General features: G+C 40.2%; 1 protein-coding gene across 12 annotated transcripts in view; it reads right to left on the reverse strand.

Moving 5' to 3' along the window:
• Positions 1–3,401: 3,401 nt before the first annotated feature.
• THSD1 (thrombospondin type 1 domain containing 1) overlaps positions 3,402–15,171 on the reverse strand; it is a 52,820-nt gene continuing 41,050 nt past the window's right edge. For all 12 annotated transcript variants that reach the window (XR_009559726.1, XR_009559734.1, XR_009559733.1 and 9 more), the window contains one exon: positions 3,402–8,016. The gene's annotated coding sequence lies outside the window, so the exon portion shown is untranslated. The remainder of the gene's footprint in view (positions 8,017–15,171) is intronic.

Here is a 15,171-nt window from a genome sequence, read left to right on the forward strand (position 1 = left end):
AGCAGGAAGAATTTAGATGTGTGTATTTGAGTCTCCCAGGCTCCCTCTCCTTATCTCCATCTCTATCTGCATTATCCCCTTATCTACACTCCAATCCACTTCTCTGTCTTCTCACCCTCCTGCCACCTCATGCCTGGATTATCCCTATGGGACAATTAAAGTGGACAGAGAAGCATCGGGAGTAACCACAAAGCGATGCTGAATGACTGGACCAAACCCAACCAATACAAACTTCACCTACCCGTAGAGTATATTTCTGAGAAAAGTGTACAAAAGGTTCAAGTCAAAAGTGTTTAAGATATAACATGAGCTGGTGGAAGGGGCATGAGAGGTTTATATCAAAAGGTCTTGGTTCAGAGGGTTCCTCGCAGAAGTGGTTGATTCTAGGGCTGGGGTAGGGAGAATCTAATCGAGCCTGGAAAGTCTTGTGTCAGAAAATACAGAATGCCCACAATGACGAGGCCTGACAAAAGGATATCGGAGTCAACCTCAAGGAGTCCCCAATGGCCAAAGCTGGAACAATTTGAGCGACAAAGCAAATGATGATAATATGGGGTTATTGTCCATAGGATTAAATAAATATCCATGAGTCCCCACATATCTATATCTATGTCTATCCATCTATCTATGACAAAATCACTACTAGGTAAACATCACAATGATAATTGCTGCAGGCAAGATCCATTGATGGAGAGTTTGAGGAAAATTAGGATATTAGTACAGTCTCAATGAATATCTGCTAAGATATTCATCAGTTACAAAGGGAAAAGTGGTAAGTTGACAGTGGAGCAACCGGACAGACACCACCTTAACCAAGTGATCAAGGATAATATCACCAGTAATAGGACATAAAACATTGTATATTTTCTCTTATACTGCACTGAGAAGGATACTTCCCCTCTGTGGTATTCTTGCCAAAAATATACAACCACAATCTAATCGTGGGGAAGCACCACACAAACCCCAATTGAGAGACATTCTGCAAAATACCTGGCCAGTGCGCTTCAAGAGTTTCAAGGTCACGGAAGACAAAGATTGAGTAACTCTCCCAGACTGGAAGAAACTAAGGAGACATAATGATTAAATGCAATGTGAGATTCTGGACTGGATCCCAGAATGACAGGTAAAAAGATACTAAAGGGAAAATTGATGAACTTCAAATAAGGTGTGTAGTTTAATTAATAGTATTGTATCCATATTAATTTTCTGGTTTTGATAACTGAACTATGGTTGTGTAATTGTTAACATTAGGGGGAGCTGGATGAGGGTAGACTTGAACTCTCTGTGTGCTACTTTAAATTTTTTTCTATAAATCTAAAATTATTTAAAATTTAAATGTTTTGTTTTTTTAAGAGCTTGAGTCCAATCTCAGCTACAACATTTATTAGTTCTGTGGCCTTTCTGGGCCTCATTTTTCTTACTAAACAGAGAGTTAGGATGGATGTTCCCTAAACCCATTCTAGAGAGCTATAGAATTGCTTTCTTACCCACAGTGCTTGATTTCCTTTACTTCCGCAGACCGCGTGCAGCAGATGTTGAAAGGGGGAATCTTAAAAACAGTCATGAAATGATAATTGCAGGTAATTCACCTCTGCAGTTCAAGTTTCCAATTTAAAGCAGAATGATACAGGACTGGAGGATTGTTCCCAGCTTGTTAGGGGTCAGAAGCTGCTTCAATAGAGATCATGCCAAGAGGAAACTTACTCGCCCAAAAGTATTGCTAAAGAAAGAGAGTTTTAGTCTAGAAGAAAACACAGACATAGACTATTAACTGTTAAAGAGTAGTGGAATTATGAGAAGTCATTTTGTTTCAAAGTTGCCTTAATGTCACCATTTTCTTTTTAGAATTTAAAAATACATCTGCCAAAAAAATTTTTGTAATGCTTGTACTTGGAGAAACATATTGTTGAAAGTTCCCACCTCTCTAATCCCAGCATCTAGGAAGAATGTCCCAGGAATGCTTTGGCAGTTACAAAACAAATCAGCTTTGCAGTGTTCTTTTCCCCTGATATCCTCCCACACACCCACACACGCATTCCTCTTGACCACTAGGACATTCCATGTTCTCTCCTTCCAGCAGCATTCCCCTCACTTTTCTCATTCTCCCGTGGGCCCTTCATCCCTGAGGATACATGGCAACCAATTCAAGCATGAATCTGAACTCTAGGATACAACACCTCAAGCTAGGAGGTATTCCCTCTTTCTTTATACTTTCCAAGTTCAGCAAGGTTTTGTTTAGTCACTGACGATCAGAAATGTCCATCTTCTTTATTTATCTACCTTTTTTTTTTTTCCTGAAATTTCACAGTTCTACTACTCATCAAGGGCCTCCCTCAATCGAACAAAAACCCAGTGTTTTTTTTTTTTTTTTTTTTTTGCGGTACGCGGGCCTCTCACTGCTGTGGCCTCTCCCGCCGTGGGGCACAGGCTCCAGACGCGCAGGTTCAGCGGCCATGGCTCACGGGCCCAGCCGCTCCACGGCATGTGGGATCTTCCCGGACCGGGGCACGAACCCGTGTCCCCTGCATTGGCAGGCGGACTCTCAACCACTGCGCCACCAGGGAAGCCCCAAACCCAGTGTTTTTAATACTTGGTACACTTGCCCTGGTACAAGTGCCCAGCTTGGTACACTTTCTAAGTGTTATAGGAAATTGAGTTTTGTTTTAAATTAACCGGAAATTTTCTGCAATCAAATCTCTGTAGAGTGGAAATTCCTCAGAAAGCGCTCTACGAGCCCATTTAGAATGATTTACGTTCAGAAGAGCTAGCACGACACTTTCATGGGTCTTCGCCTATGGAGTTTTCACAACCATGTGGCCCAGACAAAGCACATCTTGCAGCATTTCTCAGCCTCCTTACAGCGTTCAGGAAATTCCATGTTGGTGGTAATGGTGTCAAATCAGAGCTTATTGGGATTACATGACCCTCTCGGTTGCCTGGGGCTCCACCAAGTGGTTTAACAGTAGCCATCTGCCCAAAGGTGGCTCCTTTGCCACCAGTCCTTGTTCTAGCACGGAGTGGCTTTCATTCCTGACTGGATTTATCTGGCTATCCTAAAATTTATCCCTTCGTGTGCCAAAACAAAAATATGATTTAAACTGTTCTCTATGAAATGTTCGTGTATTTACCCTTCTTTGCTTTTAAAATAGAATATACTGCATACGAGTTAACGTTTCCGGATGAATCCTATTATAAAATGTGATGCCCTACAGCTAAGGAAATGTATACCATAGTCTGATTTTGTTTCATTTATTCCAGGTTCACACTCTTTTTGGAGTCTTAGGTCATTTTTTTTTTTTTTTTTTTTTTTTGACCGTGCCACGCTGGCATGTGGGATCTTAGTTCCCTGACCAGGGATCAAACCCACAGCTCCTGCAGTGGAAGCATGGAGTCTTAGCCACTGAACTATAAGGGAAGTCCCATCTTAGGTCATACTTCTAGTTTTTCTTTTTCTCCTTCATTGTCAGGGTGTCACTATTACCAGTGTGCCTTCCAGTGTCCTTTTCAGCTACTTCTGATCTGATGCAGGTGTGGGGATGAGATGTCTGGAATCATAATGCCACGGGTAAAATAAGTCTATGGATCTGGAGGGACGCCTGATAACCTCTCACGTTATTAACATACATAACATTTGAGTGTGATTCAGAAGAGGTGAAAGAAGCTAGAAAGAAAATAAAATGAAGCATTGGACTTGATTATTGAAAAGTCTCTTTGAGCAGCTAGATTACAAAAATATAAGATTGCATTGTTCTTTAATGACAGTGTATTTCATACACAATAAAATGCACATAGCTTTAGTGTATAGTGTGTCTTGACAAATGTGTATACCTGTGTAACCCCATTACTCAAAGCAAGGTACAGAGCAGTCCCACCACCCCAGAAGTTCCTTTGCTCTCTTTCAAGCCAGTGCCTCGCCCTGCCCCACCACACCCCCCCAAAGACAGTGGTTGTTCTCATTTCTGTTGCTACAGTATTTATTTACCTGCCCTTGAACTTTTCATAAATGGAATCATACAATATATCCTCTTCTATGTCTGGCTTCTTTTGTTTAATAAAGTGTTTTGGAGGCTCAAGTTGTTGCATGCACTAGTGGCTTATTCTTTTTCATTGTTGAGTAGTAGTCTATTACACAAATATAACTCCATCTGTTTGTCCATTCTTCTGTTGACAGAATTTGGTTTGTTTCCAGCTTGGTGCTATTATAAATAGAGCCCTAAAAGTATTTAAGTATAAGTCATTTGTGGACATATGTTTTTATTTCTCTTGGGTAAATACCTGAGTGGAATTTTTTTTTAATAGGCCCAGTCTTACTACTTGTTTTTATAATGACTTACATATACATAATCATTTCTTAAATGTTATTGATTGGTTTTTAATTTCTAGAGTTAATCTATAAACAAAGCAAGTGAAATGTAGCTATAGTTACAGAAGAAAGAAAAGATTGGAGAAAAGAGCATACTAAGTAAAAGGAACAGCACATGCAAAGGCCTTAGGAGGAAAATAGTTGATGTATTAGGGAGCGAAGTGAAAGCCATGTGGCTGGAGCATAATGTTTGAAGGGAATAGTATTGGGTGGACCAAAAAGTTCCTTTGGTTTTTAAGTAAAAATAAAAGATACGTTTTTCATTTTTACCAAGAACTTAAATGCACAACGTATTCACTGTTTTATTCCACTACCTTCTGCCATTTTTCGGGCAACTTCATAATTCCATCTTCCCAAAACTTTTTATCTTCTTGACCAAAGAACTGTTCCAGGTGCCTTTTACAGTCTTCTGGGAATTGAAATTTTCTCCATTAAGAGAATTTTGTGAAGACTGAAATAAATGGAAATCCGAAGGCGCCATGTCTGGTGAATACGGCAGATGAATCAGAACTTCCCAGCCAAGCGGTAACGGTTTCTGCCTGGTCATCAAAGAAACATGCGGTCTTGCGTTATCCTGATGGAAGATTATGTGTTTTCTGTTGACTAATTCCAGGCGCTTTTCGTTGAGTGCGGCTTCCAGGTGGTCTAATCGGGAGCAGTACTTTTTGGAATTAATCGTTTGGTTTTCCGGAAGGAGCTCGTAATAGAGGACTCCCTTCCAATCCCACCATATACACAGCATCACCTTCTTTGGATGAAGACCGGCCTTTGGTGTGGTTCGTGGTGGTTCATTTCACTTGCCCCACGATCTCCTCCGTTCCACATTATTGTACAGTATCCACTTTCCATCGCCCGTCACAATTTGTTTTTTGGGTTTTTTTTGGATGTTGGGGGTAGGAGTTTTTTAATTAATTAATTTATTTTTGCTCTGTTGGGTCTTCGTTTCTGTGCTAGGGCTTTCTCTAGTTGTGGCAAGCGGGGGCCACCCTTCATCGCGGTGCGCAGGCCTCTCACTATCGCGGCCTCTCTTGCTGCGGGGCACAGGCTCCAGACGCGCCGGCTCAGTAGTTGTGGCTCACGGGCCCAGTTGCTCCGCAGCATATGGGATCCTCCCAGACCAGGGCTTGAACCCGTGTCCCCTGCATTAGCAGGCAGATTCTCAACCACTGCGCCACCAGGGAAGCCCCACACTTTGTTTTAAAAACGGAATGTTTTCATTATGTTTAAGTAGAGAATCGCATGCGGAAACACGGTCATAAAGGTTTTTTTGGTTAACTAATGGGGAGCCCAAACATCAAAGCGATGAACATAACCAAGCTGATGCAAATGATTTTCAGCGCTTGATTTGGGTATTTTGAGCATGTCGGCTATCTCCCTCGTGGTATAACATTGACTGCTCTCCATTAATGTCTCGATTTGATCGCCGTCAACTTCAACTGGTCTACCTGACCGTGGAGCATCGTCCAGCGAGAAATCTCCAGCACGAAACTTCGCAAACCACTTCTGACCCGTTCGCTCCGTCACAGCACCTTCTCCATACACGGCACAAAACTTTTTTTGCGTTTCAGTTGCATTTTTACCTTTCTTGGAATAAGAAAGCATAATATGCCAAAAATGTTGTTTTCCTTCCATCTTCAACATTAAAATGGCTCCACAAAGATTCACCAATTTTGATGTTTTTTTTAATGCATGTTGCTGATATGACAGCTGTCACGATACAATGTAACAAAATTGTTTCAAATGAATTTAAAGACAACTAAGCACTACTAGAGCCATCTTACGGGAAAAAATCGAACGAACCTTTTGGCCAACTCAATAGTAGAAGACGAGGCTGTGAAGATGGCAGGGGTCAGATTAGGCAGGGTTTAGTAGGCTGCATTAAGAATGCTAGATTTGGGAATTCCCTGGTGGTCCAGCGGTTAGGACTCTGTGCTTTCACTGTCGAGGGTCCGGGGAACTAAGACCCCATAAGCTGCTCAGACAAAAAAAAAAAAAGGTAGGTTTTATCTTAAGATAAGTGCATCCAACTAATGATTTTAGGAGGCCAATTTATACTGTCCATTGTTTCAGGGGAGGAGATGGAAGTATATAAAGGAAGAAGCAGACACATCTCCTGAGCAAGGTTTTGGAGAGATGGGCATGGCCTTAGTTGGGCTAGAGATGGACAAACATGGGCTTATTTGAGAGATTTGGAAACAGAATTTGAGCTCACAGCATCTATCAAATGAATTTCTATGTTAAAAAAAATAGAGCAAAATTTCAAGAAAATTTCCAAGCACTATTTTTGAAATCTTAAGTTTACCATTTTTTTGGTGTGGGCTAATTTTCTGTGAGTCATTAAAGGTATGGCCAGGACAGCTAAAAGAAATGAGACTAAGGAGAAAAGGTAAATTAAAAAAGCAAAGAATAGGACAGAAAAAGAGATTACTCATTTAATTTCAAGGATTAGGAAGCCAGTCCTAAAACGGAGAAGTGGAATGTCAATGAATGATACCTTATTGTAGCCAAGTCTCATTAAGTTTTCTAAAAGGATGGGCTCAGAGGAGACCTATTTCTTCTCTTGGTTTCACATCTGCCTCTTTGATGAAATAGGGAAACATTCAAGCCCTTTACCACATAGTGGTATAGAAATGCTGCTGTCCCCAAAATACATTTCATAACACGAACGTATGCATCTGAAATCATTTTAAAATACAATTTTTTTTACAGTGAAATAGGTCAGGCAGAGAAAGACAGATAGTATATGATATCACTTATATGTGGAATCTAAAAACCTGAACTCATAGAAACAGACTAGAATAGTGATGACCAGGGGCTGAAGGGGGGTGGGGGGAAAGGAGGTGTTGGTCAAAGGGTACAAAATACCAGTTACAGGTTGAATAAGTTCTGGGGATCTAAGGTACAGCATCGTGATTATACTTAATAATACTCTATTATATACTTGACAGTTGCTAATAAAGTAGATTGCAAATGTTCTCACCACAAAAAAGAAATGATCATTATGTGATGTGATGCAGGTGTTAGCTAATTCCATGGTGGTAATCATTTTGCAATAAGCATTTCAAATCAACACTTGTACATCTTAAACTTATACAGTGTTATATGTCAATTATATTTCAATAAAGCTGGAAAAAATAATAAAACACATATATTTCATTGACTCATCCAACCAGGATCTACCAGTGGCAGTGCCAAAGGATAGTATAAGGAGGCTTTAGTCACCCCCATAATCTCCTACACTGACCCCATCAAATTCCCCCAAAATATACAATCTAAAGAATAAGATGCGTGCTCTACAAATGAAGTTCCAGACCTATCTGCTAACCCCATTGAGTGAGTTTTCTAGGGCTGCTGTAATAAGTTCCCACAAACTGAGTGTCTTAAAACAACAGAAATTTATTCTCTCACAGTTCTGGAAGCCAGAAGTCTAAAATCAAGATGCTGGTGATGGCGGATTCCTTCCGGAGTCTCTAGGGGAGAGTCTGCATCTCACCTAGCTGGTGGCTGCTGGCAATTCTTAGTGTTTCTTGGTTTGTAGACACATCACTCCAGTCTCTGCCTCCATCTTCACATGGCCTTCTCTTCTGTATCTCTCTGTTCTTCTCCTTTTTTTGTTCCTTATAAGGCCATTCATCATTGGATTTAGGGTGCACCTTAAATTCAGAATGATTTCATCTTGAGATCCTTAATTTAATTATTATATATCTGCAAAGACTCTACTTCCATGTAAGGTCACATTCACAGATATGTGGGCTAGGACTGGGGCATACATTTTTGGAACCATAATTCAACCCACTACCCCCACCTGTCAATCTGATTGCTGTCTCTGAATCTCTCCTAGAGAAATTCTGGAGAAGCCTCTGAGGGTGCCCTAGTTCTCACCTGCAGTTCACCACAAACAATAAAAATAATTACCAACTAATGAGTATTTACCAGTGACAAGCACTGTATATGTATATCTATATATGAAGAGCATTTATATTTTAAATTAATCACTGTTGTTAAAGTCATACTTGTACATAAATTTTAAAAAGCAAATAGTATGGGCTTCCCTGGTGGCACAGTGGTTAAGAATCCGCCTGCCAATGCAGGGGACACGGGTTTGAGCTTTGGTCCGGGAAGATCCCACATGGCTCATAGCAACTAAGCCTGTGCACCACAACTACCGAGTCTGCACTCTAGAGCCCGCGAGCCACAACTACTGAGCCCGTGTGCCACAACTACTGAAGCCCACGTGCCTAGAGCCCATGCTCTGCAACAAGAGAAGCCACCACGATGAGAAGCCCACGCACCGCAATGAAGAGTAGCCCCCTACTCGCCGCAACTAGACAGAGCCTGCGAACAGCAGCGAAGACCCAACACAGCCAATAAATAAATAAATTTATTTTTTTAAAAAAAGCAAATAGTACTACAAGACTTCTAATGAAGAACAGAATCCCGCTTCACCCTTCTCTAGTGCCATCCTGTTCCCCAGAGGAAACTACCTCAGTTCATTTAAATTTCTTCTAATATTTACATCCAAAATTATAAATAAAATCCTTATGCTACTATTTCTTGATTTCTCTATTTCAGACAGCATTTTACTAACTTCCTATTATGGACAATGAGAATTCAGCCTCACTTCCTTCATTTCTTTCCCCCATGCTCTCAGTAAGGTATACGACAATTCTGTTTACTACTGAGCCAAAGAGGCCTATGATCATGATGGGGTTTTTTGTGCAAATTTGTTTTTCCTGGAGTTATTAATTGCCTTGTTTAAGTTTTCAATGTATTTACAATTGTTATTTCCAATTGTTACTTACAATTGTAAGTACTTACAATTGTAAATTGTAAGTACTTACAATTGTAAATTGTTATTTCCAATTGTTACTCTCAAAATCATTGTAAAACCTCTCTTACTTTTGTCATGGTCAAATGTATCAGATGATCTATCGATTCCATTTTTCGGGGCTGAGGGGACTTTTTCCCAGAGCTGCCTATTGTCCTGCTCCAATCAAGGCCTCATGCACAGCTGTCCCGGCACTTCCCTTCTGCATCTATTGGGAATTCCTTCTGTTTCTCTTCGATATTGGAGTCTTCATTTCCTGCCCTTATGTGTCTTCCTTTATCCTGGTTTACTTGCCCATTTCATAAAGCACATTATCCAGTAACTTCTTGAGATAGAAATCACAGGAAATAAAACTTTTTAGACCTTTTATGTCTGAAAATGACTTGATTGATATTTAATTTGATATAGAATACTTCAATGAAAAACTTTTTCCTCTACGTTTTCAATAGTTGTTTCATTGTCTTATTAACTTCAGATCTGTAGTTAAGAAGTCTAATTTTGAGTCTAATCTGCCCCAACACATTTTTTTAGCCTGTCTCCGTTTTCAGCCCTTATTCTTCACCCCTGCTCTGCATGGTGTTTGGTACTGCCAAATCCTAAGCTTTTCCAGTGTTCTCTGGAGCAAATCGGTTTCTTCCTATTGGCATCACTCTCCTCAGGCACTTAGGTTCAACTTCCAGCTTATCAAGTCAACTACTATTCCTCCACCCAGGGGTGACCATGAAAATACTTAACCACTAGGAGAGCATGAGCACTGAATGGACCCTGCCTATAAGTAACCAATAGGGTCATACTAGTGTCAACTGATGAGTACCATTCAACTGTCTGCTCGGCTTCCATCCATTTTTTTGTCTCCAAACTCTGACAACATTTCTTGTTTACTGTTGTCTCCTTCCCATTCTGCTTGTCCTTAAGTGTATATGCCTTGTTGTATTCCTTTATTATCATTTGGTGTGATTTCAGCATGAGTAGAAATAAATGCATGCATTTAAAAGCTTTCTTTAGCAAAAAGTCTACAAGATGTTCTATTCTGTTATCACATTCGATCCTTACACCAACCTTATGTGAAAGGTATTATGAGCTTCACCTAATGTAAGGAAACCAAGGTACACATAGGAGTTTTCAACTCCTCCTCAAGGTTGGATGGATAATTAGTATGGAACAAGATTCAGATCAGTTGGTCTGGTTCCAAAGTCCGCGCTCTTGCCTCCCAAAGAGCAAGCATCTCCCAAAGTCCATGGATGTAATTTCTATAGTTCTCTCTCCATATTAATATGCTTTCCCCAACCTTCTGCTAGTTTCATGTTTTTCAAAAGTGGATCAGCTGTCCACTTGTATTAGAAGCATTTGGGGGTGCTTGTTTCAAATGGGGATTCCTGGGTTCCACCCTGGATCTACTGTATCTCAATCTCAAGGAGGTTAGGAATTAGGATTTGCATTTTAAACTAGTTCCCCAGAAGATTATGATTCACAGACACTTTAAGAAGCATTGTGCTAGTTAATGTATGCCTCTGCAAAGCAGTAACGCCCACCATTCCTTACTAGCCTGAATCCCTTTTGCTGTTGGGTGATGTATTTATGTCTTCATGAATCCAAGCTGTTTCACAGTAATATTAGAGAAGAGCATTTCAGATAATTGATGGCAATATTGAGGAGTAAACATTCAGAGTCACTTTTCCCAGTACAGAATATCTAAAAATGCTGCTACTGAAAAATCTAAATACACTACAACAGAAAAAAGCATATTTTTAAAAGCTAGACTGAGATAAAAATAGTAAGAGGACCAGAAAGAACTAGAAAACAAATCCAAAGGATAAGCGAATGTTCACACTGCTGGTTGGAACATCCCAGGGAGCCAGTAGACATAGCCTGAGGGCTGAGCAGGTGGGAGTCAGACTGTACCCCACACAAAGGCAGGCTGAAGAGGGCATCTCGATGAATGAACCAGGCCACGCACCACACTAATGTTAGTCGTGAATCTGTTAGTAGGGAATACAGTGAATAAATTTGTTGTGAGCTCTTCTGGGGGTAAGCTTCCTTTAGATACCACTCCAGAAGCCATGCACCGGAGAGGCAGATAAAGGAGGAGATTGGTTCAAGATGGCAGAGTAGAAGGACGTGCGCTTACTCCCCCTCGCGAAAGCACCAGAATCACAACTAACTGCTGAACAACATCGACAGGAAGACACTGGAACTCACGAAAAAAGATGCCCCACATCCAAAGACAAAGGAGAAGCCACAATGAGACGGTAGGAGGGGTGCAATCACAATAAAATCAAATCCCGTAACTGCTGGGTGGGTGACTCACAAACTGGAGAACACTTATACCACAGAGGTCCACCTACTGGAGTGAAGGTTCTGAGCCCAACATAAGGCTTCCCAACCTGGGGGTCTGGCAATGGTCGGAGGAACCTCGACAGAATCAGTCTTTGAAGACTAGCAGGATTTGACTGCAGGACTTCAAGAGGACTGTGGGAAACAGAGACTCCACTCTTGGAGGGCACACACAAAGTAGTGTGCACATTGGGACCCAGGGGGAAGGAGCAGTGACCCCATAGGAGACTGAACCAGACCTACCTGCTAGTGTTGGAGGGTCTCCTGCAGAGGTGGGGGGTGGCTGTGGCTCACCATGGGGATAAGGACACTGGCAGCAGAAGTTCTGGGAAGTACTCCTTGGCATGAGCCCTCCTGGAGCCCACCATTAGCCCCACCAAAGAGCCTGTGGCCTCCAGTGCTGGATCGCCTCAGGCCAAATAGTCAACAGGGAGGGAACTCAGCCCCACCCATCAGCAGACAAGCAGAGTAAAGTTTTACTGAGCTCTAAGCACCAGAGCAACACCCAGCTCTACTCACCACCAGTCCCTCCCATAAGGAAGTTTGCACAAGCCTCTTAGAGAGCCTCATCCACCAGAGGGCAGACAGCGGAAGCAAGAAGAACTACAATCCTACAGCCTGTGGAATGAAAACCACATTCACAGAAAGACAGACAAAATGAAAAGGCAGAGGACTATGTACCAGATGAAGTAACAAGATAAAACCTCAGAAAAACAACTAAATGAAGTGGAGATAGGCAACCTTCCAGAAAAAGAATTCAGAATAGTGTTAGTGAAGATGATCCAGGACCTTGGAAAAAGAATGGAGGCAAAGATTGAGAAGATGCAAGAAATGTTTAACAAAGATCTAGAAGAATTAAAGAACAAACAAACAGAGATGAACAACACAATAACTGAAATGAAAAATATACTAGAAGGAATCAATAGCAGAATAACTGAAGCAGAAGAACAGATAAGTGACCTGGAAGACAGAATGGTGGAACTCACTGTCACAGAACAGAATAAAGAAAATAGAATGAAAGAAACGAAGACAGCCTAAGAGACCTCTGGGACAACATTAAATGCACCAACATTAGCATTATAGGGGTCCCAGAAGGAGAAGAGAGAGAGAAAGGACTCGAAAAAATATTTGAAGAGATTATAGTCGAAAACTTTCCTAACATGGAAAAGGAAATAGCCACCCAAGTCCAGGAAGCACAGAGAGTCCCATACAGGATAAACCCAAGGAGAAACACACTGAGACACATAGTAATTAAATTGACAAAAATTAAGGACAAAGAAAAGTTATTAAAAGCAACAAGGGAAAAATGACAAATAACATACAAGGGAACTCCCATAAGGTTAACAGCTGATCTCTCAGCAGAAACTCTACAAGCCAGAAGGGAGTGGCACGATATATTTAAAGTGATGAAAGGAAAAAACCTACAACCAAGATTACTCTGCCCAGCAAGGATCTCATTCAGATTTGATGGAGAAATCAAAAGCTTTACAGATAAGCAAAAGCTAAGAGAATTCAGCACCACCAAACCAGCTCTACAACAAATGCTAAAGGAACTTCTCTAGGTGGGAAAAACAAGAGAAGAAAAGGACCTACAAAAACAAATCCAAAACAATTAAGAAAATGGTAATAGGAACATACATCGATAATTACCTTAAGTGTGAATGGATTAAATGCTACAACCAAAAGACACAGTCTCACTGAATGGATACAAAAACAAGATCCATATATATGCTGTCTACAAGAGATCAACTTTAGACCCAGGGACACATACAGACTGAAAGTGAGGGGATGGAAGTAGATATTCCATGCAAAAGGAAATCAGAAGAAAGCTAGAGTAGCAATACTCACATCAGATAAAATAGACTTTAAAGAATGTTACAAGAGACAAAGAAGGACAAGGGATCAATCCAAGAAGAAGATATAACAATTATAAATATATATGCACCCAACATAGGAGCACCTAAATACATAAGGCAACTGCTAACAGTTATAAAAGAGGAAATCGACAGTAACACAATAATAGTGGGGGACTTTAACACCTCACACCAATGGACAGATCATCCAGACAGAAAATTAATAAGGAAACACAAGCTTTCAATGACACAATAGACCAGATAGATTTAATTGACATTTATAGGACATTCCATCCAAAAACAGCAGATTACGCTTTATTCTCAAGAGCACATGGAACATCCTCCAGGATAGATCACAGCTTGGGTCACAAATCAAGTCTCAGTAAATTTAAGTAAACTGAAATCAAATCAAGCATCTTTTCCGACCACAACACTATGAGATTAGAAATAAATTACAGGGAAAACAACATAAAAAACACAAACACATGGAGGCTAAACAATATGTTACTAAATAACCAAGAGATCACTGAAGAACTCAAAGAGGAAATCAAAAAATACCTAGAGACAAATGACAACAAAAACACGACAATCCAAACCTATGGGATGCAGCAAAAGCAGTTCTAAGAGGGAAGTTAATAGCAATACAATCCTACCTCAAGAAACAAGAAAAATCTCAAATAAACAATCTAACCTTACATCTAAAGGAACTAGAGAAAAAAAGAACAAACAAAACCTGAAGTTAGTAGAAGGAAAGAAATCATAAAGATCAGAGCAGAAATAAATGAAATAGAAACAAAGAAAACAATAGCAAAGATCAATAAAATTAAAAGCTGGTTCTTTTAGAAGATAAACAAAATTGATGAACTTTTAGCCAGACTCATCAAGAAAAAGACAGAGAGGACTCAAATCAATAAAATTAGAAATGAAAAAGGAGAAGTTACAACGGATACCACAGAAATACAAAGCATCCTAAGAGACTACTACAAGCAACTCTATGCCAATAAAATGAACAACCTGGAAGAAATGGAAAATTCTTAGAAAGATACAACCTTCCAAGACTGAACCAGGAAGAAATAGAAAATATGAACAGACCAATCACAAGCAATGAAATTGAAACTGTGATTAAAAATCTTCCAACAAAAAAAGCCAAGGACCGGACAGCTTCACAGGTGAATTCTATCAAACATTTAGAAGAGACCTAACACCCATCCTTCTCAAACTCCTCCAAAAAACTGCAGAGGAAGGAACACTCCGAAACTAATTCTACGAGGCCACCATCACCCTGATACCAAAACCAGACAAAGATACTACAAAAAGAAAATTACAGACCAATATCACTGATGAACATAGATGCAAAAATCCTCAACAAAATACTAGCAAACAGAATCCAACAACACATTAAAAGGATCATACACCATGATCAAGTGGGATTTATCCCAGGGATGCAAGGATTCTTCAATATACGCAAATCAATCAATGTGATACACCATATTAACAAATTGAAGAATAAAAACCATATGATCATCTCAGTAGATGCAGAAAAAGCTTCTGACAAAATTCAACACCCATTTATGATAAAAACTCTCCAGAGAGTGGACACAGAGGGAACCTATCTCAACATAATAAAGGCCATATATGACAAGCCCACAGCAAACATCATTCTCAATGGTGAAAAACTGAAAGCATTTCCACTAATATCAGGAACAAGACAAGGATGTCCACTCTCACCACTATTATTCAACATAGTTTTGGAAGTCCTAGCCATGGCAATCAGAGAAGAAATATAAATAAAA

Source organism: Globicephala melas, chromosome 18, assembly GCF_963455315.2.
Source record: "Globicephala melas chromosome 18, mGloMel1.2, whole genome shotgun sequence".
NCBI classification, from domain to species: Eukaryota; Metazoa; Chordata; class Mammalia; order Artiodactyla; family Delphinidae; genus Globicephala; species Globicephala melas.